General features: G+C 39.4%; 1 long non-coding RNA gene across 1 annotated transcript in view; it reads left to right on the top strand.

Annotated features, from left to right (window-relative positions):
* Nucleotides 1–23,885, top strand: part of LOC149788889 (uncharacterized) — a 34,018-nt gene extending 10,133 nt beyond the window's left edge. The window contains exon 2 of the long non-coding RNA XR_016424455.1: nucleotides 23,598–23,885. This is a non-coding gene — a long non-coding RNA (uncharacterized LOC149788889). The remainder of the gene's footprint in view (nucleotides 1–23,597) is intronic.
* Nucleotides 23,886–26,520: the final 2,635 nt, after the last annotated feature.

Here is a 26,520-nt window from a genome sequence, read left to right as displayed (position 1 = left end):
AAAACATCCCCTACTTTTCTCTTTTCATATTATCTACTATCCACACAGAGGTAATGAGACAAAAACATAATCGTAATATACTATATACATACCCGAAGAAGCAAAAAATATAACATAAAATATACTATTCACACAAGCGAAGAAGCGAAATCAATCCATAATATACTATCCACACATGCGAAGAAGCAAAAAACATAACATAAAATATACTGTCCACATACGCGAAGAAGCAAAAACATGCCATACAATTTACTATCCACACATGGGAAGGAGCAAAAACTAACCAGAAATATACTATATACAAATGGGAAGGTGCCATAACAAACCAAAATATACTAACCACACTAGGGAGGGAGAAAAATCAAACATAAATCTGCTATCCACATACGCAAAGAAGCAAAATCTAAACACGAAATCTACTATCCACACACCTGAAGGAGCAAAAACAAATCCATAATTTACTATCCACACACGCCAAGAAGCAAAAGCATAACATACAATATACTATCCACACACGCGAAGAAGCTTAAACTAACCACAATTAAAATATCCACACAGAAAGGAAGGTGAACAAATAACGCTCTCTACTATCCACACAAACGTACGTGAGCGCGTACAAACCCCGATAATCTACTATCCATGTAAACGCACGTGAGCGCTTACGAAAACATATACACACACAGAGATAAACACACACAATCACACCAGGAAAGGGGCAAGTGTTTATATTCACACTACTCCACATTCACACATTAGCAAATTGAATAGTGTTTCTTTTCTAGAGCTTTGGTTAGCCCTGAAAATATTTTTTGGGAACTTCAAATTCACCTTGTCAATGCTTGACCTTCAAGGCCGAGTACCGCACACGCATCGTCTGCTCCAATCGTTCTCTCAATTTATTCTTGTGATTGGGAGTGCAGACGAGGCTTGACTGGCTTCACTATACCAGTCCTCCGTTTGAGGGATAGTGAAGAGTTATTATTGTCTCCTTCGTCTATTTTGCACCCGTGAATGTTGAAGTCGCTGAGGCTGTCTTCTTTGCCTCTCCAATTCAGCATCCCAATTTTCTCTCTTGGGATCCACGGGTCTTGGTGGTGCTAGTGGCTGTGGTGCTTGTTGCTGGGGCGGTGTCCTCACCAGAGGCTTCACTTCACCTTTTTGCCTCATGATAAGGTGAGGCAAGATCGGCCATTTCTTTTCCTCTTCTTCCTTTTTCCTCATCCTCCTCTATCATGGTTTGCTCTGCCATGGCCTCAATAGCCAACTCATCAACCAAACTTCGTGCATACTCCATGGGCATTTGAAGTTCCATAAGCTACGTTAGTCATGTTTTGATAATTGGCTGGTCAACAGGGGTAGTCAGACTGACGAACGTTTCCTATGTATTGGCCAAGCACAGACGTGAAGGAAAACATCCCCTGATATCAAATCTTACATTGCCCAAATCATGACCCCAAAGAACGCGCGGACCTAAAATAAACACTCACTCACTTTTAACTGACAAACATTATTTACTGAAAATGAAATGCTTATAGACGCACTTCGAACAAAGTCAAATAACCGAAGGGCTTATAGACGCGCTTCGAATAAAGTTAGAGAAAAAATGTGCTTATAGACGCACTTCTATTTGTTCTAACTGACTATTATACAATAGGCAATTGAATTAGTATTTCTTTTCTAGAGTATTGGGTAGCCCTGAACAGGGCTGTTATTTTGTGGAAGAGGAGCTATGGCAATCTTTTATGATTTAAGATTGCGGACTCATCAGGAGGCAGGCTTTTCCACAAGATAGGCTCTGCTTCTTTGGAAAGAGAAGGAGAACTCTATGGTGTCGACACGGCAGTCGACAAACCCTCTGTCAGGTTCCTGCTGATGTTGTTGATGCTGCTCTTTGATGCTTCTGAAGTCTGTATTTCTCTGTCCATTCTTATTTCTCCTTCTTGATTTCGTCTCTGAAGAGCTCTTCTATCAGGTCTTCAGTGACTTTCAACTTTCTGACATTAGCTATCTGTTCATGTCTCCGTATCATACTTGTCATGACACGATGTAAATTCACATATGCTTCGTTCAACTTGGCTAGTCTTCAGCACATCCTCATAGGAAGATGAGTCAACAATGGATGGTCAGACTGGATACTATCCCGGTTTATGTCATTCAAGCGCGGACGCGATAGAAAACATCCCTACACGGTTTAGAGTCGGAATGCTCAAATAGTTTGATTTGAGGGATAGAGAGAAGTCAAAGAGCATAGTTCATGATACAAATGGCAAACAAACGACAGACGCGTTTTATCATTCTTCAAAACACAACATTTATTTTTTCAATAACTAACAACTAACAATTAAAAATTAACATTTTTTTAAAACAAACAATGATAAATTAAAAATAACAATCTATTTTCGACAAGGTTGACGACGTTGTGAATTAAATAAAGATTTCTACTGTTGGAAGTCATTGGGCCATTGATGTACACTACGTTTCCTAACTAAGACAAAACATAATCTTAATGGTCACAAAACCATCGATCTCCTTTCTCATCATTTCAAGAGGAGTGACGATCAAAATAAGTCACTAAATGTTCTAAAGAATATCCAAGACTGCGTTGATGCAGAAAATGCACACAATATTGTCCACACACCAATGAATATGTGCCTTGTAATTTCACAATACTTAATTCTTCTCATAAAGTCAATGATATCGTCTCCCAAAGGGGGTAATCCATACGAATCAAAATACTCCACACATCCTTCTTTAGGAAAGTACACGGATATCCAGTGGGATCCTGGTAGATGACTGTCGTCCGTGCAGATGATATAAGCTTGATGGTCTTGAAGTTTGTGATGAGGTAGTTCATCTTTCACACACACGACAGGATTCCAAGAAACAGTGTACGAACTGTAATTTAAAAGGTAATAAAGTTTCCATTTTTTTTTCTTCACCGGTAATGATAAGTGATCGTTTCAATCCGGATTTTTCCTGAAAATCTCTGACAATTAAACAGCTATTAGCTCCGTCTTAGTACCCTGAACCAAAAGAGTTTCGATGCGATGGATCTTCAGAGTCGTTAATGGAGGACAAGAATGTTAAGCAAGTCTTTATACCAGTGATGAAACACGGCTTCTTCCGAGATGAGACCCCATCTTCGTCCAGATACCGGTCCAATTTTTCTTCTTGACTGCGCATCAGACAGTTATCCTTTTGAATTTGGATGATCGTTTTGACATTCATAGTAATCTTTCTTGATATATTCCGTACTTTTCTACCAAGTGTTTGGCAAAGCAGGAGACTAAATGTTGTTCTTGTTCTGGCCATCTGGATTTCATCATTATGACTTCTTCATCTTTGTGTTGGGGTTCTGCTTCCACAGTCTCCTTCCATTCCATGTCCAAAGATTCTCCATTCTTCACAGAGGGGTAAGTGTCTTCCATATCTTCTAATAGTCTAGAATGACTTCTCTCAAACTGTTGATTTCTATGGTATTGTCGAATTATGCATACAGGATGACGTTCACTGTATCATCTAGCGCTTCTGCAAACTGTATATCCACACAAATCTGTCCTGATTTTATAGGATGGAAATGACCCTCGTCGCTGCCTTGGTCTGGAGTTAAATCAAGAACCCACAAAGCATAGCCTCCTGCATAAACTTCGTACGTAATACCGTGACTGGTGTTGGTTTCTAACTGTACGGTGGCTTCGATCTCAAGTAATTCTTCTTGTCAAAGTTAGGTTCGAAAGGTCTGGTACACAAGGTTTTGCCATCGCGACTGACTTCGATTTTCTTCACATTGAAGTGCTGAAAGTTGAAAGCATATTCAGTGTATGCTACATTAAAGGCTGAATTTTTTACATTACCAAGGATTAAACGCTTGGGTAACTGGCCTTGGAACAGATGATCTTCGATCATGGAATGATGGTTCACGGGAATGGTGAACGTTTTCACTTCCACGTGTCGTATCGGATACTTGGCGGTCGTTCTGCTCAACGTGTGACTGATGTCGTTTCCCACTTTAGGTAACACTTCCATGCGTCGTACGTAGAGTTTGGCGTCCTCGATTTTGCTTCTGGGATTGTCACCAGTAGTATCAGAAGTATCAGCCAACAAATGGAAAGCGGTACTGCTGAGATTCAGTCTCAAGCGAACATTCACGCCGTTCAGCAAATACTTCTCTTGCAACCACATGTCAAAATGCAAACCATCTATTAGTCCAAAAATCTTCCCCCCACCATTTGACTTTGTCTCGTCATTCTACAAATCCCTTATTGATCTCTGCTTTTTGTCTGGCATCTTCCCCAGATCCGGTTTTCTCAAAATCGCCCACTTCACAAGGTTTCCATAACACGCAGGCATTGAGATGGGTGTTGTTGGCGTCAATTCCTTACGTCAAGAGATTTTGCAGGTAGGTACGGTAAGGGTAAGTATCCAAGCTGCAGCTGACCAGTTTGTTATTCAAGTACAATTCCACTGAGCTGAACAAGGAATGCATGAAATTGTTGACGGGAGCTACTGCTTCAGTGCCTAGGATTTGTAGGCGAATACTCAACTTTGACTTTCAGGTACAAGTAACTGCTATTCAGATCGATGTAATCTTCGGGCCGTCCTTTAATTTCGAACTCGATGAGAGCGGAATCTGACAAAGAGGAGACAGGATGAAATTCGATCCATTGGGATTCTTGCATTGTAATCATGGTGGGTGGCATGGCAAACAGATTCATTTCCTACTTCGAACACTCTCAAGACTCTCGGTGCATCATTTATTTTTGTCTCTGTGACTTTTTTAATAATCAAAAACGTCCAAGTCTCGGACGGTTCTTCTTTTCTTTTTCTTTCTAGCTTTACTAGTGTGAAGGCTTCTGAAGGGTTGTTTCTTCTTCGTCTCTTTCTGCATTTCCCTTGCTGTGCCACTACGGAAGTGAGAATGCCTGACTCGGTAACATTCAGAGCATTTATAGGCGTTTCTCTAAAAAAATGTCTTTGCCCGTTTGCAGCAAGATATGTTTGCCTGCTATCAAGAATGCTTCTTTAGGATTTTGTTTATCGATGATGACATTTTGGAGAACGTCTTTACCTTGCGTCAATGCGGCATCTTTCAAGGCGTGCAAATAATGAGGATGTACAAATTCGCGGTGAACGTGTTAGACGTTTCCACCTTCCTGGTCAGTGTTCGTGGTAGAATCTACTTTGAAAGGAATGACACGCAGTAACGGTACGGAGGTGTGTCCCACCACATTGCACTCCACCACATCGGATTACACAAAGATCAAATTCAGTTATTGGTTCAGTTCTACCGGGAAACGAAAATACCTCACAAAATGCCCGTTGTTGTCAATCTCTGCTATGTAAATCTTTTTGATCGGCTTATCCGTGACCATATTGAGGTCTCCACCCACAATTTCATACAATACAGGGCAAAATTTAATACGTATACTTGTATCATCAGTTTCAAATTTGATCAGTAGGCGATGAGACACTTTATGTTACTCGATGGTGACACGTTTGTCTAGTGTGGTCAGAACTTTGGCAAATGCTGCATGGAATTTGCCAGCAATCGTCTCCACCAGATGTTGACCGCTAATATAATGGCCTGAGTCAATTTTAAAGTGATAAATGTACAAAGGAGGAGAAATGTCATTGGTGCTGGGGTTACTGTGTCCTTAGGAAGTAATTTATGTTGATTATGGTATTCATGATTTGTTGCACTGTGTGGTGCAGAACGTCGACGTCAAAACTGTTTTGAGTTTCAGTGTTGTTTTTGACTTGTGTCGGGTGAATGATTTCCACCAAAGCCACTTCCCAATGGGCTTCGTGATCTTATTGGATGGCCTGAGGTAATTTGGCCGTGTAACAGTAGAGAGTATTGTTGGGAAACACCTCCATGGAACTGTCACTGGGTAATATTAAGTAAAATTGCTTATGGTGACTCATACTTCTAGAGTTCTGTGGCTGTCGGAGGGGTCACAGGAAGTCAGAAGAGTGTCCCCGCCCAAAATGGGGTTGTTGTTTGTGGGGTGGTGACTGACACTGGACGCAAGATTCACATTGTTTGGGTTCGAGGAGTATTTCAGGGAAGGATTGGGAAGAAGTTAATAAAGGTAATAAAATGGTCCACAATTGTTTGTCTCCTTGTTGCAAAATCACTTTGTCAATGGCTGAAGCGATGACACAATACACTACAAAGATTTGGTAGAAAATACGATCTGAGTTTTAATCATACGTTCTCCACACCACACCCACAAGGGTTGCTTTTGTAGATCTTGCAGAGAAGACATGAGTGAAGAAATGGTCGCTGCAGTAGTAGCGGTAGCTGAGGCAGTGTGAAAGGTGATGGTCACTTTTGTATAGTCGATGACTTGTGAAGCGTCGATCCAACAATCAAAATTGGAAGGATATCTTTTCCAACGTACCTTGACTTCTTTGACACGTAGTTTTCCCACTTTACGGGTCATGCGTTCTAGAATGATTATTATGTCGTACACGTCTCTTCGTTTATGGTGACACGTTGTAACTCGGGCAAGTAAATCGTTCCTTTTAACACTCCCCGTTCATGTCTTCAAATTTATAGACGGCAGTGACACGAAACAATTCGATGATCCAGTTGGGTAAGTAACCTTTGTCAAAAGTGCCTTTGGTTTTGCCAATGCGCACCTAATCTCATACAGCCAACACTTCACTTTTCTTGGGGACAGCCACCGTCGGGGACGTACCAAACAGGTGATCAGAAACGAGCACTTCGTTATCGGGAGTCACGTCTTGAGTGGCACGTCCAATGTTTCGATGGTTAGATTGGTTGTAAGCTTGGACCAGTTGTGGTAAAATGTCGATGTACTTGAGAGTGTGGTGATGTGTAAAATATTTCCACATGCGTTTTTTCAAGGTACGTTGAAACCATTCCACGATGCTGGCTTTGGTTCCGGGATTGCAGGTTTTGAAAAAGTGAATGTCACGTTTCTTTAATTCTTTTTGGAAAGCTTTGTTCAGAAATTCGGTGCCTTCGTCGGTTTGCCATCGACGTGGGTGACGACGGCTTTGTTTCAATACCAGTTGGAGGGATCGCACTAATTCACTGCTTGATTGGGAAGTCAATGGCACGACCCAGGCAAATTCGGAAAAGACGTTGATGACACAAAACAAATATTTGTAGCCGTGATTGTAGGTGGCAAAATGAGAGACATCGGCTAAATTGGCTTGCCATTGATGACCAATGCCCTCCAGTCCAGTGCAACGTCTTGAAAATTTTCGTTGAATGGGCTTGTGTAAAGTGTAGGTGGCTTGTTCTTGTAACCATCGTTGCACTTGAGGTAAACGGAGACTTTTTAGTTGGGTTTTGGCAGCACAATACAATTTCTGAACTCCTCCGTAACCTGCAAGATGAGAGGGTTCGTAGTAAATTCTGGCTAAAACCTTCTCCATTTGCCTGTTAATAAGTCAACAACTCCTCGGTGATGCTACTTTGGACGGGAAGAAAGAGTGGTTTGGAAACGGCTTTACCTGTCCGATGGGCTACAGGAGTAGAAGTCGAAGGTAGTGGTGGCGGTGGTAATGGAAGGATTTTGGGCTTCTTTTCTGTTTTCACTTCTGGTTTCCATTTTTTCTTTTTCAATTATGTTGAAGGAGGATTGGATATCCACATTACAACCCAAGCTTTCATTTCTTCTAGTTGGGGTGTGAAGGAAGGGGTCAACAAGGACGCTGCAATCTTACTAGAAATGGGAGCTGCTGACGGTGTTTGAAAGACTTCTCGTGCCTCTTCTTTCTCAGACTTTGGTGGGGTTGCATCTGTCTTGATTGCTGGGGGTAGTGGTGGTGGCAGTGATGGTGGTGGGCTTTTCAGCAAGGCTTAAAATATTTCAGAGTGGGTATAGCTGTTTCGTCTAAAGCTTTCTGGTGAAAGAGTTGCAATCGTTGCAAGAGTTTTGCGACTTTTCTGTTTCGGACAAATCGTGACGATCCATCAACGACTGCAGTTCATGGTGTAACTGGGACATCTCGATCAATTTTGGATTGGGAGGTAAATGGGGGGTGCGTTGTTCTTGCCAACGATTCTATTCCATCCATCATTTGTAAGGCACTAAAGCCAGTTTTCGTCCTTCCATTCGATTTTGAGAGTTACATCTGAGATCTTTGGACTTCAGAGGTCCCTTTATCTTGTTTCCACGAGGCCACCCAGATGGTTCCCAATACTCTTTTCAGCAAGGGTCCTAACAACAGAGGCACAATTCCTCCACGTTGTACCAACATCTTTTTCTTTTGACGATTGGGAATTTTCTTTTAAACCGTTTGGCGAAGAACGTTCAAGGAACATTCGCACACGGTATCGATGACATCTTTAGAGGCAGTTTGAATGAGTTTTTTTTTCGCATGGTTGGATAAGCTTTGAACAGGACGGACAACATGTGCCCATGTTTGACTAAGAGAGGAGGCAGTCGTTTCCTTTTATTTTATTTGGGTTTAAAAAATGTGATGTTTTCTGGCGGGTGACATCTTTGCTTGATGGTTCCGTGACACACCAAAAATACACTGGTGTCGATGACTAAGCACACCCTCTTTTATCCTTTTTTTACTATCGCTTCGTCAAAAGAGTGACAATGTGTTTTCCAAAATTGCCAAAGAAGCCTTTCTTTGGACTACGGTGTCTTTTATTCGGGTAACGTTGATGCTTGGCTAAGCGTTTTGTCGGATGACGAGACTATCCTTGTCTCTTTCCTTTCTGGACAGGCGAATGACGATAGTGACTGTGTGCACGTCTTTGAGGTGACATGTTGGGCATTCAGGAGCATAAAGAACACCGATACCCATGCTTTTCCCCAGGCCTTTTTTACTGTAACGTGTTGCCACTGATTGTCCTTAAGTCGTATCAGCTTGATAACAGACATCACGCGTCGTGGAGGGCTTCGCAACGGACTAATTCGGGACATTGGACAAATCCAGTAAACTCTGTAACATACCAGAGCTCTCTTGGACTTTGATTTTGGGAGCAGGCACTTTGTGAGCAGCTGCCACTGCAGCTAAAGAGGAGGAGTGTGTCACAACTAGAAGAGAAGTTTTTGGAGACGCGGGTTTCCATGGTTTCTGAGGGCTTTTCTTTTTCTGAGGACATTTCTTTTTTGCAGGTTGTGACCTGGTCTTGACACCTTTGCTCTTTTTCTTCTTTGGGCTTCTTTTTGTGTTTTTGGGAGTGACTTTTTTCTTGGTGAGAACTTTGGGGTCATTATGATCACATGTTAAGAGGGAGCGAATGTTGGCCCCTCCTAGAGTACCGCTTCCTCCAGGTTTCAAAACGATTTGCTTTTTGGTTTGAGTGTCGATGCGGGGATCGGCCAGTTCTGTCAAGGCTACTTTGTTTCTGTGAAAAAAAGCTTTGATGAGGAATCTGAATGATGTCTTGCAGTAATTGACGTGCTGTCACGGTAATCCATCGTAAGACTTCTTTGAGACTGGCTTCTAAGAGACGAGCACGTATTTACGGATTTGTTTCGCGACTGATTCCGTACAAGGCACTAATCAATTTGACGGGAAGATGATACTGAAAGGACGTCATGTTGACAATGTGTGAGACAGGTCCAAAGTAACCGTGGTTTTTAAGTCGACGACGGGAACGTGTACAGGACAGGCCCACCGTCCTTACACCAGTGGTGAAACAAATTGGCACGAAATCTCAAAAAATCGGGTGTAGTGGGTTTCAAATCGACGAGTAAAAATCAAGCATGTGGAGTTTGAGTGGCATCGTCCTACGCCTGAGTTAGCCAAGGCGTTCCTAACTGTTTTGCTAAGACTTGCACTTGCGATTTATCCAAGACCACCTACTTAGCACTATGGTGTGCTTGGCTTTATTTTATTGATTTTTTTTTTGAGTAATATAAATAAAACTGGAATTACGATGATGCCCACAGTTTTATTTCTTCTTCGTCTTCTCCTAACATGTCATCGAAAATGACCAGATGGGTATGACAGGGGTCAAACACGATTCCGTTGTCTTCGCTAGGAATGCCTTCCACAAACACGATGGAATAGCCTTGACTTCTCGCAAGACTCTGTACAACGATTGCCACTCTTTATTACACCATACGATGCGTTGAGGTGGACGATCGATCAAATGATGTTTATGTTAAATCAAACGTTTGACAAATTCGGTTTTGCCTGAACCGCTAGGCCCCGCAATTAAGATGTCAAAGGGATGGCGAAGATAGTATGATCTAAGTGTTCGTCGATGAATTTGAAAGTGGAGGAAGATGGAGCAGAGACAGTAGAGGAAGCCATAGTTCCTGGAATGTCACTTGTGACACGAAGACAGACAAGAGAAGAGTTTTTATGTTTTTTCAGGACACGGTTATTAATTTTTTTTTAAAATAAACACAAAAGACAAAAATAGATAAAAGCCAAATAGTTATGTACAGCAATAAAACACATACAAACAATCAAAGTGGAATATAAAACGTCTCGATACAACATTGTTTTGGGTAACCAAGTTGTCCTAGGGACAGTGTGTAATGCTCTTACAGTCTCTTTATGGGATACAGTCACACAAGTGTCCTCCCGGAATGGTCTTTCAGGAATATCCATGTCAGTCCTGTCCTGAAGGGAGTGATTGTCCTTGGTGACGGGTTCTTCTGGTCACTAGCACAGGTTTAAAAGTGAATTTTCTTGGACGACTGAATGGAGGGTCACACTTCTTGAGCATAACGGGCCACTTCTTGGGTCCATGTCTCAAACCTAAAATTTTTCCAGTCGAGTACATCTGTCCAATGTGGGTGTAAGTCACACACATTGTCAAAAAAAAATTATCGGTACCTAAAAGTTGACGAATCTTTTTTCACGTAGGGGTCGAGAAGTATCCAAATGGAAACGCAAAGCTTTGAGCAAAATGAGTCTCTCGTGGAAATTTAAAGGAACGACTTTCATGTTTTTTGTTTTATTGGATGATAGGTACTGTTGGTAAAGGGTGCACAAGGAATCGGCTGATAAAGGAAATCCCAGAAGCCAAGACACTACAACACACGCTACACGTTGACCCCAACTAAATGTAATAAGTGTTGGTAATCTTCCACTGTCGGAATAGTGTCATTGATTTCCTTCCAAGGAATCTGATGTATCCAGTCTGATAAAAATGATGGCATGGTAGTCGGTTTTTATACCTTTTCTTGTCGAATACAATAAGTGTAATTTCCACACTGAGATGATTTTACTCCAGTGTCGAATCTAAATAGTTTAGTCACTAACTTCCACGTCATAAGACACCGTTCAGAAGTTTCCTCTTCCACTAAGTTTACGTTGTGTAAAAGATTTTGGTAACTCTCTAACGTTTCCTCTGGAATTCGTTGCAGTAAGTTCACCTTGTAATAATAAGAACGAGACACAAGAATCCGATCCATCGCGTCCACGTCTGACCACTTGAACACTTTCATCTGAATCAATCATATTATAACATTCAGGTAATAGTGGTTTACACACCGGTGACGTAACGGATGCAATTGTTCTTTGCGTTTCGCTTGTATTTTGACCAGTTCTTAGCAAATGCGTTCTCTCAACTCCTCAGGCAAGCCCAAAATGTTCTCTTGCAAAGTATATATAATCATTTGTTTCTTTTTTGGAATCACTGGGTCGTGGCCAATAGCCTCGTTTACCTTTGTGACTGAAGTACTACCCACTCATAATCAGTCTTCTTATACTTTGGAAAAGAGCATAATTTAAAAATCGAGAAATGATTTTGAGTTTGCGTTTCACTTGTATTTTGACCAACTCTCGGTAAAAGCGTTCTCTAAACTCCACAGGCAATCCCCGAATCTTGTCTTGTAAAGTATCCACAATCATGTCAGTCAATATGATTGTATTTAAAATCTTCTCCTAGAGTGAAAGTAATGAACATAGTGAGCAATTTCTGGCTACTGCCATTCAGGGTAACGGTCCAGAATATCACTACAATCTTCTGATGTAAACTGTCTAAAGCGGAATAATTTGGTGAACGCGCACTTGATCCAGGAAAATCCAATCCGTTTGTTGACTTTTTTTACTTTCCTCTTGTGAATTTCACGATACAAGTTCTACAGTCACCCATTTAGATTTCGTTCTGGCAAGTCCCTGCCAAACTTCCTTGTAGATCTTCTCTTGCAGTTCGTTTGGTAATGCTTGAATACTATTTTTAAAATGGGGTTTAAATACTTGTCTCTCTGGTGTCCAACGTTTGACTCCTAGCCAGTCTGGTTTCTTAAAGGACATGGTATGTCACTTCAACGACTCGGTCCCACTAAAGGTAAGTAGTGACAATATGGGGACCATAGAGCATGTTCCAGGTATGTCGAATCTTGTTGTTCCCATTGGTGAAGTGACACACCGCAACTGAAGTACCTGACTTTATCCCCTTCGCCCAAGTAGAAAAATCCGTCTCTGGCTAATTCTTCGGGGATAAGTCCTACCAGATATTTAGGCCATTTTCCTTTGAGCGATTGAAGACGATTTTCAAAGTCGCAGTATTCAGGTAAACGCACAGGGAATGAATATTCGTCGTTCACAGATTCATTTCGATGAGAGTAGGGTGACATCGATAGGAGTATTCTCAGTTTGGATGACATCCTTAGAGTGGTAGAAGTGAAGGTTGACATCCACAATGAAACTTGGATAAAGTGTCCACGATAACAAGTGGCATCGCTTTCGCACCCATCAGGTTTGACACGCACATCATCACTTTCCATGATAGGTGTAGTAGTAGTGAGAACAAAGTTCCAATTATGCGTTACTGCATAGCTCACATCGCAAGGCACAGCATCGCACTAGTCTGTGAACTCGGTTACGCAATTATAATGATAGCCGCATGGACACTTACAGTTTCCTTCCGGACAATTTGTAGTAATGCATGGGTCTTATCCATCTAATACTAGTCACACTATGGGAAGGTACATTTATTTTTACAATCCTCGAACTTGAATGATGATTATTTAAAAGGATTTGTCTTTATCGCTTGGTCTTGGTAGTTACAATGAACTATCGATCTTGCGTATTGTCCCTTTTGATACGCAGACCAATATCGACCTGACCGTGCGGCAAAGGGAAGTGGTTGGGAAACCTCACTCGCTTCTGGTACACGATTTTATACCGCTTTCCCTAGGGTCGACTGACGATTTAGTGAGTGGGTAAACGTACGATCTTGTTCGGTTCGTGGGTGATCACTTTAAAGTTTCCATCCTATCCAGACTGCAAGGCTTCTTTCAATACGCCAAAGTTCACCACTTGACTGGTGCGATAATTGAGAGTCAATTCTTTTCACTTTACACTCAGTGTGCACGTCTCCTTGCTTTTCACGGTATTGGTAGCCGTAATATTTAGGACCGCCACTAGCGAAACTTAAAATATTCTCGTCGTGGTGTTCGTCTGTCCAGTCTCCTAAACGGTCTCCTACGATGTCAGGGTGATGTTGACCCGGGTGATCGATGTAGATTCAACTGTCATTGTCCAAGTACAGGATGCGATCACCTAAATGTTCTAAAGCTTCGAACAATTTTAAGCGAGCATGGGCTGTCACGTAAGCCGTAATGATGACATTTACAAATTCATCGCCTTGTACAAAGTCCACATCTTCTTCGTAATTGACTAAGATCAAATACTCACGAACGAAGTCCACGTGTTTTATGTATTTGGTTTTGTCTTGATTCATCTGGAAGTAGCGCGACGGTTCTGTCAAATACTCTGTTTTGGGAAACACGGACGTTGTGCCATTTTGCCCCACAAGCAATTTAACATCACTTTGGCAAACTTGATCAAGACTTCGTATTGTCGAATGTTGTCCAGGGCGATGTGTTCCGTCAGCAGTTGCGAGTGTCCAGTAGGAAAGCAACACTATTTATACACGTAGGGATACAGTGAACACACGTCCAAGTATTTGATTTATTCTCCTTTTTCTTCCTCCGCGTGGTACAGCAAACAGGTGGCATTTGTCCGTCCTCCGTACAAACTATCCCTCCGGTTCAGGGGGTCCACCAGAGCGTAACTTTCTACGATGCGTTTAAACTCGGCATCGGTTTTCAAACCGGTGATCGTATTCGTGTTCCCACATTTCCATCACCTGGTATCCATGCTGTTCTTACTTCAAGCGTCGCTAACAAGTGGCCTGGTACAGGTCTTCCATTGTTCGTTATAAAACTGATTTTTAGTGCCACGTTGAGGGTAACAGACGGGACATCCGTAAAATAAGCAACCGTTAAACTCGTACACGTTCTTGGGGTTTTCTAAGTTTCAGCCATCCGTCGAATACGTTCCGATCGTCTTTTTGCCTCCTCCGTTGTGGGCGTGCTTTATCCATTTGTCTTCCTAGTCGCACAAATAATGTAACCAGCGTAGGGCTCTGACCGAGTATTGACTTTTGATAAAGTTGTTTGCTTGAGAGCTAATGACAGCCAGAGTGTTTTCGGGTATGAGTCGTTGACGGTACACTAATGAATATTTTTTGGCATTGGTGCAGGCTTTTTTTAAAGGATCAACCCCTCCGTGTTCCATTAACAGTTCTCGAAAGTTTCCACAACAACGCTGTAAAATATCCGGGTCAGAACTACAATACTTTAAAATTTCTTCCTGAAAGTCGAAGGGGTCCGAGGGGTGAGCCTGGTACCAAGCGCAAAAGGCTTCTCGTTGTTCGATACTCATTTTCTCTGGGTCCTAATCGTGAGCCTCAGGCAAATGGGATAGAACGGCGTGTTGATTGGCTTCAGTATTAAAAAAGTGAGGAAAATAACCTTTGGCAATTTCAGTCATTCCTAACGTTTTAGGCATTCGACTCAAAGGCATGGTCAAGTAACACCTTGAATCTTTATGATGTACCTGTCTCACTTGCATGGAAATGATTTAGGCTGCGTTCAGTGTCACTTTAGGACGTTCGGTGCCCTGTTCCGTATAGTATTTCAAAAGAAACTGTCCATCGTATACCGAGAAATTGTGAGCCATCACAGTGGTATGGCAATGACAATCTCCGTAACGTTCGATGTCCTCTTCGCTCCATGTCTCGTCGATGGGGTGTAAGGTCCATTGGGCAAAATCGGCTAGCGTGTTCGGTCTCCTAAAGATTTGTTCAAGTCCTCCAGGACATTGACTAAAGATAGGTTATTGGATGCACTTTTCGCACGCTGGATGACCCACGCAGAATTTAGGAATGTGAATGCCGGTCTCTTGCATGCATTCGAGATCGATAAAGATGAAGTTCCCTTTCTTCTTGTGATCATCGTCTTCCTGTTGGGGTTAATATTTTTGAATGTAGAATTGGTGTTCCAAGTCCATGATATGGTGACAAATGTGGCATCGTTTCTTTCATGAACATACGTGTGCCTTGGCATTATTGGTAAGTATGCCTTGTCCACAATTCAGGCACAATCTCAGGAGTTGACAAACACTTTTCTGCTATGAACCTTGTGTCTTCAGATGTTGATGGAACAGGTAGCAGGTAGGGCTGACAAAAGTGCGCTGAGAAGCAAGGCAATGCACTCATTCTTGTCCTTCGTCTAGACAGGGTTGAGAGGCTAAACATCCTGAGCATTTCGATCCACAATGCTTGTGTTACTCTCGATTGTTATAGCCATTGTCACATATCTCACAGTAATAACCGTATCCCAAGAATGCGCTGATACTGGTAATGGTATCGAAATTGTTGCATCGTCATAATAGACGTGAATGTAATTTCCGTCTTGGAAATATTTGCCTCGAAACAACAAAGTTCCGCGCACTTCTTCACGGTGTACTTTTAAGATGTAGCGTGGAGCTAGGACATCTTGCATATTTTGCATTTCAGGAATGCCACTTGTTGTGTCTTTTGACAGACCAGCTTGTTGTAACAGGAGTTCTGCTTCACTTCGTTGTTTGGTTCGGTTCGATTTTCGATTTTCGAATTTCTCCCAGGCCAGTTTCCGTTCTACAGTGTCGTTCTTGTTGGTACATATTCGTCCCGCCATGATAGCCCTTGCTAAACACATCTGGTCTTGAGAGTTCTTAATTTGGAGGAGGCTCTTTTTGGTGCTACGAAGGTCGTCCACCAATAGCACCTTTCTGCGTTGCTCAGTCCCTTTGGGGAGAGGCATGTGGGTCATGAACAGTGTCGCCTTTCCATCGGTGATGTGAAATTTGTCGTTGGATTGTTGCACGTGTTGAATCATGTCGATGATTTTGGAAGGTGTAAATTCTGCTGGGTTGCTAAACTCGATCCAAACGTGGGATTTCAAACTGTCGTGATGAACGGAAAGTCTCAAGTGATCGTATTCTTTGGCTTGGTATTGGCGTTTCAGTGTGGTTAACAAAGAATCCCACACCTCGGTGATGAAACTATTTGCTTTCTTCATCGGTGCGTTGGACACCGTGGAGGTGTAAACATTGGTTCTAAATTTTCTAGAGGAACTCTTTTCCGTCTATTCTGCGATAGTAGTTTTCAGGGTTTAGTAATGGGGGTGAACTTTTGGTGTAGAATCGTTGGGTCTCGATTCTGGTTCACTCATGTCATCTTCAAAATCACTGGCATGAATTTGTGCCAAGACTTCAGCTATTGTTCGAGGCGATGAATCACGTTTCTGCATCTTACTTTCTTCTCCTTTCTTCACGAATTGATGCGATCGTTTCATCTTGACTGCAAAAAGTCAAAATGACTACATGTTAAACATCATGGGTCACATTATATCCATGGCAGACCAGCGTATATAAAGGGTGTGTGTCTTGCCTTCCACTATTCATTTCACTCTCAAACCGAGCAATACGATGGAAGAGCCTAAACAGATCGAACCTTTGATCAGAGCTTTGCGAGGTGTCATAAGACAATTTTCTTCAGACAAGTCGACGGACTACTCCTCCTCCTATCGAGATAAAAATCAAAATACTTGCTATATCCATAAGAAGAAAGGACATTGGTCTTCAGAGTGTCCAGACCGTCAAAAAAGCACAACAGGGGCTAGAAGAAACAAAAGTCAAGATACCTGTTATCATTGCCAAGAAAAAGGACACTAGTTTTCAGATTGCCCTAAGAAACAAAGGAGCAAGAAGAGGAGTACAGAACAGGAAGAAGAATAAGAGGTAGCCTCCCCCAAATAAGAACCCAGACACGTGCAGAAAGAGAAACATGAGAAGAAAAGAAGACGAGCAGAAAGTGAGGAAGAAGTGGAGAAAAAACCTGTGAAATTGAAGAAATTTAAAAACAACATAGAGAGTGAGGACAGACACAGAAGAAGCCTATGAACGTTTTAACGTGTTGTGTTATGTTATGAATTGGATTGTAAAATCTGTACCAGAATAGACCAGGTATAAAACGTAAGCGTCTCTTGGTTGCGATTTTTAGAATAAGAGCGTACATTCATGCACTCACACACGTACAAAAGGGGTAAAAAGAGCTTTTTGAGTTTTAATTGATGTTGGCAATTTAAATACTATCTCTTTTCGAGAGAAGTGGATGGCCCTGAAAAGGACCGTTGGGTTTTTGTTTGTTTAAAAAACAAACTCAGGAACGGGAAGCAACCAGCTTTAACTGCCTTAAGCCTTTGCCACGGCCAATGCCTACTTCTGGACTGCGCCCTGTCGATGATGATTTGGTATAAATCCCTTGGGGTGGTACTGCAGGTGTAGTAACAGGGTTTGGTTATTTAGCTCGGGAAGGTCGTAATAAAGAAGTCTCATATATTTGTTTCAGACTCCGTAACTCTGCTAAAATGTCTAAGAGTACCCTGACCGTTTGACTTTTATTATTCTCCTTCTCTCTTAGACTTTGATTCTTGTCTGCTTCTTCTTCCTGTCGTTTCCTTCTTACCTCTTATTCTCGCTGTTTTTGAAGAAGAAAAGCATGTTCTGCTTCCTTTTGCTGATGTATAAATTTCTCCAATTCTTTTTTCTGTCATTATTTTTAAGTTATCCACTAGTGGTAAAGAAGGAGAAGGTGACGAAAGTACTGGTACCGGAACAAATTCTTGCGAAGTAAGAAAATCCACAAAATCATAACTAAAAGCAGCCTCTTCTGGAAATAGGTCTGTGGTAACTTGGGTAGTCGCTGCTATTCCATCGCTTCTCGTCTCCACTGCTGGTGCACCCAATTCATCGTATTCTTAGTTTCCGTCATGATTGAAAACTGTGTCGCATGGACTGACTGCGCACAGACGCTAGCGCCTCTAGATACTGAATGTGACCGCACAAACTGCTCTCTTCGGATTGGAAGACTGACCCCGTGTGGTGACTGAATTTTGTAACGCGTCTTTGGATTGGTCAACAAACTCAATCCGTTACGATCCTCCCTTCCCCTATAAATAACCGCAGTTCACTGCATTCCCTTCACCTGTTCTCGTCACAAAGATGTGATCCAACGGAGAATATTCTACTCTCGTATGTCAGATAATCATGGACAATTGTCAGGATCAAGGATACTAGCATTTGGAGAAGAAGAATTTATGTGGAGAGACAAGGCTGTTTGAAGAATGTACTGATTTATGGACCAAAAGTCAGACAAAGTTTGAGGAAAAGAAGAAGGCCTATGTGATGCCTAATATGTTAACGGAATAATGTTGACATAAACCCTTTTCAAAGCCAATCATATGCCTTGAAAACAATTGCTTGCTGCTTCCAATTTTAAAACAAATATTGTATGTTATACATGTGTTTGTCCCTTGTCGCTATACAGACCCAATATTCCCTATGTTACATTCCCTTGTCCCTAAACAGTCCCAATACGTTTTGTTCCTCAATAGTACCACCCCTGTTAAACTTCCCCATGTTAAATTCCCCATTGTCCCTAAACAGTCTGCGGGGGGAGGGGGGGGGGGTTGTAACGTATTTTCCCATTGTCCCTATAAATTTTGTCCCTAAACAGTCCCGGGGTGTCTGTAATGTACTTTCCCATTGTCCCTGAATCGCCCCACTTCGCTACTTGTAAAGCAGAACTTTCTCAATGATTTCCCTTACTTAAATGGAAGCCTGCTACAGCATTTCGGCAAATCCTAAAGACTTTACCGTGGAAGAATAACCTGAGAAATGAATGACTGCTGTTAGCAACATTGCAACATTGAAAAAATAACAATTTTACTGAATGTCAGAAACATAACTGGAAGATGTTAACAACTCCGAGTTATAATTACAGTCTTTATAACCAAATTGCAGCTCTAACTTACCTGACGTTTATAGTGACACATCTACAAAAATAGAATCAGGAAAAGTTTGCCGACGCTTAAAGCCATCAAAACTTGGATATATTCCACGATCAGCTAAGCAATACAAATAGTTACAGATAATTACTGTAACGGCTGCAACTGAACTATATTAAAATTGTATTTCACAATGATTTCATTGCATACTATGTTAGTAGTCTATATAGACAATTACAAAGAAGTACTATAAACTGACAAAATATCATTAATAATAGGTTGTAGGAATTTATGTTCACGGATCGGAATTATTATACAAATAGTACATTACATCAAATTATATTAGTTTACGGAGTAGTCGTAAAGATCCACAATAACATTTAATTTGGAGTGTTTTATTACATCTTGTACAGAATGGAAATCCTCTTCTTTAACTTCTGTTGCAGAAAGATTGGAGTTAAATGTTTCTATTGACGACGTTAGTTCAGTTTTATTAAATCTTTCAAACGAATCCACAGACACTTAAGGATGAAGATCTTTTCGAAAGACATTAGGTTCCTTTCCACAATTTGATTTACTTGTTTTTGTAACCTTATTATGGTTCATATTTCTAACTATCGCCATAGTGAAACCAATAACTAACTAAAAATCTTATAGTTCCATTTATAAAACTTCTTAACCATTTATAATTTTTTTTCAACCATGACTTATATACCGATTAGCCTTATTTCATGTCTATTTTGAACACAATTTTTTGGAAATTGTGGTCTCCTTTTTAGATCAAGAAAAAAATTATGTTCATTGACAATTCGTTTTATTGCTGTTATAGTCGGAAAATTAATGTAATACATTTCTAATCTTCATTTTCATCAAGAAAATTTTTAGTTTAATTCATAATTCGTTTTATTTCTAATACAGATTGAAGACACGTTCATTGAAATTGAAATATCTTCCTTGAAGATTTCAGCTATTTTGGGCTATTTATTTATTATCGCATTCTTTAATTCAAATATAATTGCAAAATATCATGCAATTTGCACGTGCAGCATGGTCTTGGTTTCGCTCAGGGTTTCGAAATACCTAGAGCCGAAAAATATACCACCCTCGGGCAACGAAATCCGAGTACATTTTTGACAACATATAGATATTGATATAACTCATACAAAATTTCCTGAGAATACATATGCCTTCAGTGTATATGGGAAGATAACATTTAGCACAAATATTATTTCCCACCTTTATCATATTTTGATCTTCCATAGACATGTGTTGTAAGTTAATCCATCCGTTGGACATTTTGATGCCTTTACTGGCTTTAATTAAAAATACGTCGAAAGATCTGTAATCAATGATATCCATGAATAACAAATGTTAATATCTACCCATTTTCCGGTTTCATTTTTAATAAAGTACTCCCATATTCAACTTTTAAGAATGAATTCAAGCCACTGTACAACGTGCGACTTTTTCTTAGTGCGTGGAAAATACATTCAATATATGTTCTTTATCCAAAAACTCCTTAAGTTATATAATTCCTAAAAGTTCATCAAGTTGTATTTTTTTTTCTGGTTTTGTCTCACAAAATATTTATTATATAAAAGTATTATATATGTCGTCTTCCTTTTTTGGGGGGGGTGTTTTGTTTTCTTAGTCCAGGAGTATTCACAAAAGGCAAATTGTTTTCTTAATCCACGAGTATTTTGAAAAGGTACATATCGATATTAAAATATATTTATATACATTAATTTACCAAAAATAAATTGAATGGCAACTGTGTTGTCTGGGACTAGTCATCCTTCAATATTTGAATCTATTCGTTTCCCTGCACGTAAAATCTATATATATTATATATTATCAACCAATCTATAGCTTCAAAATATTTTATTCTCTTCATTTTGCATATTTTATCCAGCTTAATTTGCCGCCACAATTGACTAATATTGGTGAAAGCAGCTGGAGTTTTGGGATCGTAGTATATATGACTTTGATACTGTTCTCAGTTAATCTAAATAAAATTTGTGCTAATGTAATTACATAATGACTGTAGAATTTCATTTTTATTTTATTTGCCAGACTAAGAAATTTTTTTAATAGTTTCTACGATACTATAAATTATGTACTGGTTTTCATATATATGCTTTTTAAATGAACGAGCTTAAAGATTATCATGGCAAATAAAATGCCGAAAGTGGTTATCCGAACCTAGAAAAAAATAACTCGACTAAAGCATCTAATTCGGTTTTTTTAGTTAGTGTTCTTCAAGACTATCTAATTGAGGTAGGTTATAAACTAGAAGAGACTTACTCATCAAAGATGTCACTCCTAGTATTATTACATCTGACAATGCATTTGATATTTTAGTTGATGAGGCATTTACATAAAATTTTATGTTTTCCTTTTTTGTTGGACACATGCTGCTGTGTGATCTAACGCGGTCACCTGAACAGATCACTCACATTTAATCTGTCTGCGTGGGCTCGAGTCTTGGCTCGACCAACGTGAGTATGTGAGTTAACGTGCCAATAGCTCCCAAAAGGTTGGTCGTTATTCAGGCGTATTCTTGGCTAAATATACTGGCCGCCACATGTAGCCCCAACCCTAACTTGTTCTGAATCCGATTTTGCAACACTCTTTATTAATTAATTGTTTATCACTCTTTCCATTGTATTTCCATTGCCAAACCTAATTTATAACACTTGTTTGCATTCATCTATTTCGTCTTTATTTAAATATGGTGTTACGAGTCTATATTCTTAAAAAAAATAATAGAAAAGACTGAAGACAACAAGCTTTGTAAAATTTAACAAATAATTTATTTCCCTAGAATACAAAGTGTCAGATGAGAAATAAAAAACTCACAGTATTTCGAATTAATTCAAAATAATCCAAGTATTACAGACACAAGTCCTAGTAATAAAATGTCCTGAATAAAACTCAGTTCAAGTCCCAAAGAGATCCAAAATTAAAGGCGATGACGTGTCTGTTATAGCCTACAAAGTTTTGATGTATCAGCAGTCTCTTGTTGAATCACAGAAATAGTATTCCAGGTTTGAATTCAGCATAAATTCCAATGAATGTCTTTATCCGCGAATCATGCCAGAGTACGTTTGTATTTCCAAAGAAAATAATCACTTGAATTCAATAATTTGAAGAAAATAAAATTCAATCCAAACTGGTCACAACATAATACAATTTAAAGTGCTAGATATTAAAGCACGTCTGGTAAAATCCTCACAGTCACAATACAATATTGTTTTCTGTTTGACCCAAGGTCACAATTAGCATTTCCTAAAACAACAATTTCTTAATGGAAAATAATCTTCTAGAATGATCTAATAAGCCTTGTTTATTTAAAACACAATAGCCTATAAATTTCACTTTAATAGGAGTCTCCAAAACTATTAACCCTGATCAACATATTTACGCCTTCTTGGTTTACCGTAATAATAATAATGATAATAAGCTCAATCACATAGAGAATAATGACGCTATTATTAGTTGTTTACATAAATGAAATTTAAAAAAAAAAGATAAAATGAATAAAAGTTAATCAGGTCAAGCAGAAATTAATTCAATTTTTGACAAGGTCAAGTCCCGCAAACACTGTTACAATACAATAACATTTAATAAAAAAATAAAACGAACAAACAAGCTATTAAATTAAATATACATAATAATGGCTATCCTTTTTCTATTTTTCTTTCTTAGAAATCGAATTCTTTTTCAAACTATATTTAATCCATCTCAGTAGAATATAATGATAATCCTGCCAATGAGAAAGAAGATATTGATAGATGTCATGAACATTCTGCATCTGCTGCAGACAAGAATTTATAAAATGAGGGATTTGAATCCCTTAAAAGCTGCTAATGATCTTAAAAGCACACACATTTTAAAATAAAAAAAACAGATTTGAAGTAGATGAAACGCTATATTTTTCCATGCATGAATCAGCCTATTACTCAGTATTAAGGAGAAGTTGGTAACTGTAAGATTCGAAATTTTGTAAGAAGTAAACGAAATAAAATCTTAGGAGCTGGTTATATAGCTAACAATGAGATATATGGATGTAATTTTTTTAAATCATTAATTTAGATAATAGAAGGAGATGAATGGAATGCACCAAATAAAACCACAGTGTTACAGAATAATCATCTGTGTCCAACAGTTAGAATTTGGCAACCTAAGTCTGCACAGTTATCCTTAAGTAATGATAAAACAATGTCTGTTTGGCATTGAATTCACCGGCAATGGGAATAAATCATTCTGATGCAAAATGAATGTGATGATTTACATGAACATTTACTCGCAGATGCAGTCAACACACACTAACAAGGACAATGAATGAGAACAAAAAATGAGCATGGCCAGCTTAATGAAACTAAACAATATGTAGCTCGAATTTGTTTATCATAAAACAAAAGCAAAATACCTGAAAATATTGTAGCACACTCTAATCAAGAACCGGATTATCACAAATGTGTTTTCCAGGGATATAATGAGATTTTCACATTTTAGCTGTCAAGAAAAAAGAGTCACACTAGTTGTCCGTCTTGGATGATGCCCGGACCTCGCTGAGTGGTTGGCTGGGGTTGATTGGCGACTTTATCTAACTGGTACTCTGGACTTCTCATAGGCGTTCGCTGCTCTTTTGAATGAGTGAGAAGATGAATTTCTCGTGCGAAAATATATGCTGCACAAACAAACATGTTATTTATACTCTACTGGTAATGCTAGCATAGTGGCAGTCTGCTGTTGGTGTTTATAATGATCTTAACAGTCAATAAATAAAATAGATTAACACAGTGCTGTCGTTTGAGTTAAGTATACACACATGAAAACGGCAGTTTCTGAGAAACGTATAGATAGATGAATACGTTAGTTCACGAGTAACGAATGCATGAATGAATACGTGAGTTCTGAGTAACGAATACATTTATCAATACGGCAGTTCTTGAGTAACGAACACAGACGAATACGGCAGTTTCTGACAACGTATCGCCCCATCTGATGTTGACATTTAGACGAAACAAGGGTAATTGACAACTTTGCAGAATCAAAGGAAGAAATGCTTGTACGTCTACTTTCCTGGAGTTAATGCTGTCATATACATACACACATCGCACTAGGAATATCAACAGCAGCAGAGGGGGCGAACCCACCTCAATAAATCCGAGCAAGACGTCTAATACGGCTTACCTTAGAGGAGGAAGGTTCCATTTTGAAAAATAAAGCTTTCACAAAGGAAGGCTCATGAGGTTCATGGAAGGGCTGGGGCAGAAATATCTATAGAGGAGAGGTCGCACCTCGTTGCTGCTATCCACATTTTTTATCAAGACCTATACGATATCGTGATTTGGGGTCATGTAAGTTTATTGTTGTAAATCTATGTGGGGTTAACTAAGCCTGACTAAATATATTTCTTAATAATGTCCATATCTCCGCTGCACCAAGACTGATGAATATTTCGCATAGTATATATATCAACTCCGTTAAATACAACTAAAATATTACAGTTATCTCCGATCACTTTTGGTATTTGTGTATACCGCTGAGTAACATAAATCACATATGTGTGTATATGTGTTCCACGCAAGAATATCCGAGCTGGATTTGATTGTTTGTCCAGCATCACATCGTCGTATATAACTGAATTATTAATAAACCCATCGAGGTCATCTACTGATGGTGCTTCACCGATATCTGCTGATCGTTCATTGAAGTATCGACACCATTGTCGACATCTTTGGTGTTGCGTATAATCTTGAATGTTGACCACACGTGAGATGCCCCGTCGTCGCGAAATTCTTTTTTAGCATCTCGAATATTATTAATCAGATTATTCGTTGGATCAGCCAGAGTTCGCCTCCACAGGCCAGGGGTTCTTCTCTCAAGATCGAATCTGGATTCAGGAAAGAAAGTTTTCCAAGTCTGGATTGTAGATAATTTCTCAAACTCTTTCATATTATATTTTAGACAATTATTTAAATTAAAAATATTATATACACAATGACTCAAACAAAGAACCAAAGCAAGTGGCTAATGATAGGGTCTGCGACTCTTTGTAACAAATATTGTGTAAATGAATTCTGCGGGCAACATTCGCAAAGCTTACGAAGAGGGAGTCTAGGTCCAAAACCCTGTTTCCTGTGTGGTGTTGGAATTAGAGGGAAAAGGCAGTTGCCTGTGCAATGTGTTGGTAAAAATACAGAGAACTAAAACGATATTATGATTTTTTAAAAATTACCTTGACAGAGTCAAAGAATCAGCCCTCGATAAAAATCTACACGGTAAGGTTATAAGAAACCCTGAAGACTATATAGCAGGGTTCTGTACAATAATAATTTAAACAAATTATAATTTAGACAAATAATATTATATATAAAATGGAGGAAAATGAATTTGTCCGAAACCTAACATCAAGAATTATGAAGCATCTCGTGTAGGTGTAACCAGACACTGTCGACTAAAACAACCAGTTGGTGTTGCTAATACTCATGGTTATTTAGTGTTCACCGCTGGGGGGGGGGGGGGCAAGTATCTCTCTCATAAATGTATATACGAATGTTACTTTGCGGTGATCGAAGACGGTTTTGTGATCGACGATATTGACGGATAAAAACACAATAACTCTTTTTATGACCTGCAAGCAATAACACATAAAGAGAGTTACAGGTGGGGAAATTCTGGAAAGTTTAAAAAGGTTCATAGTGCCGTTAAATCCGTAAATACAGAAGCTGGTGCGAAACTATTTCCATCAATAGATGCAGCTGGTAGGTATTTTGATATTTGCGCACCTCCAGTACAAGTTGCAAATAAAATATATAAATCACCATACTCAAAAAATACAAACAGAAAATTGTGTTTGAGTATACGGGCAATGATGGGAGATAACTTGATTTTTATCAAGGTAGATTAAGTAATTATCTTTGTTACTGAGCAATTATTTTGTTATGTCATTGTAGCAGTCGCGATTATACAAATTAAATGTCTACACGATAATTAACATAACACATTCAAGAAAATATTTCACTTACCTCTGCGAACTTCAGTCGAGACTGACTAGGAAGTCGCGATTCTCCGTTTTTTATAGGCCACAAATTTTTCCAGTGAATCATGTAAATACCAAAAATAACTCATCACTTGAATTCCCAAAATAACTTATCATGTAAATACCAAAAATAACTCATCATGTAAACTCCCAATACAACTCATCATGTTAATTCTCAATACAACTCATCATGTAAATTCCCAGTACAACTCATCATGTAAATACCAAAAATGACTCATAGTATGAATTCCCAGTACAACTCATGGCATGAATCCCCAAACTGACTCAATTCAAATGATTCAGTGGAAACATTTGTGTACCAGAAAAGACGGAGAATCGCGAATTCTGGACTGAAGTTGGCAGAGGTAAGTGAAATATTTTTTTCAGTAA

This window comes from Sinohyriopsis cumingii, chromosome 11 (assembly GCF_028554795.1).
Source record: "Sinohyriopsis cumingii isolate HCF-2022 chromosome 11, ASM2855479v2, whole genome shotgun sequence".
In the NCBI taxonomy this organism is placed as follows: domain Eukaryota; kingdom Metazoa; phylum Mollusca; class Bivalvia; order Unionida; family Unionidae; genus Sinohyriopsis; species Sinohyriopsis cumingii.
This window is presented reverse-complemented; position numbering and strand designations above follow the sequence as displayed.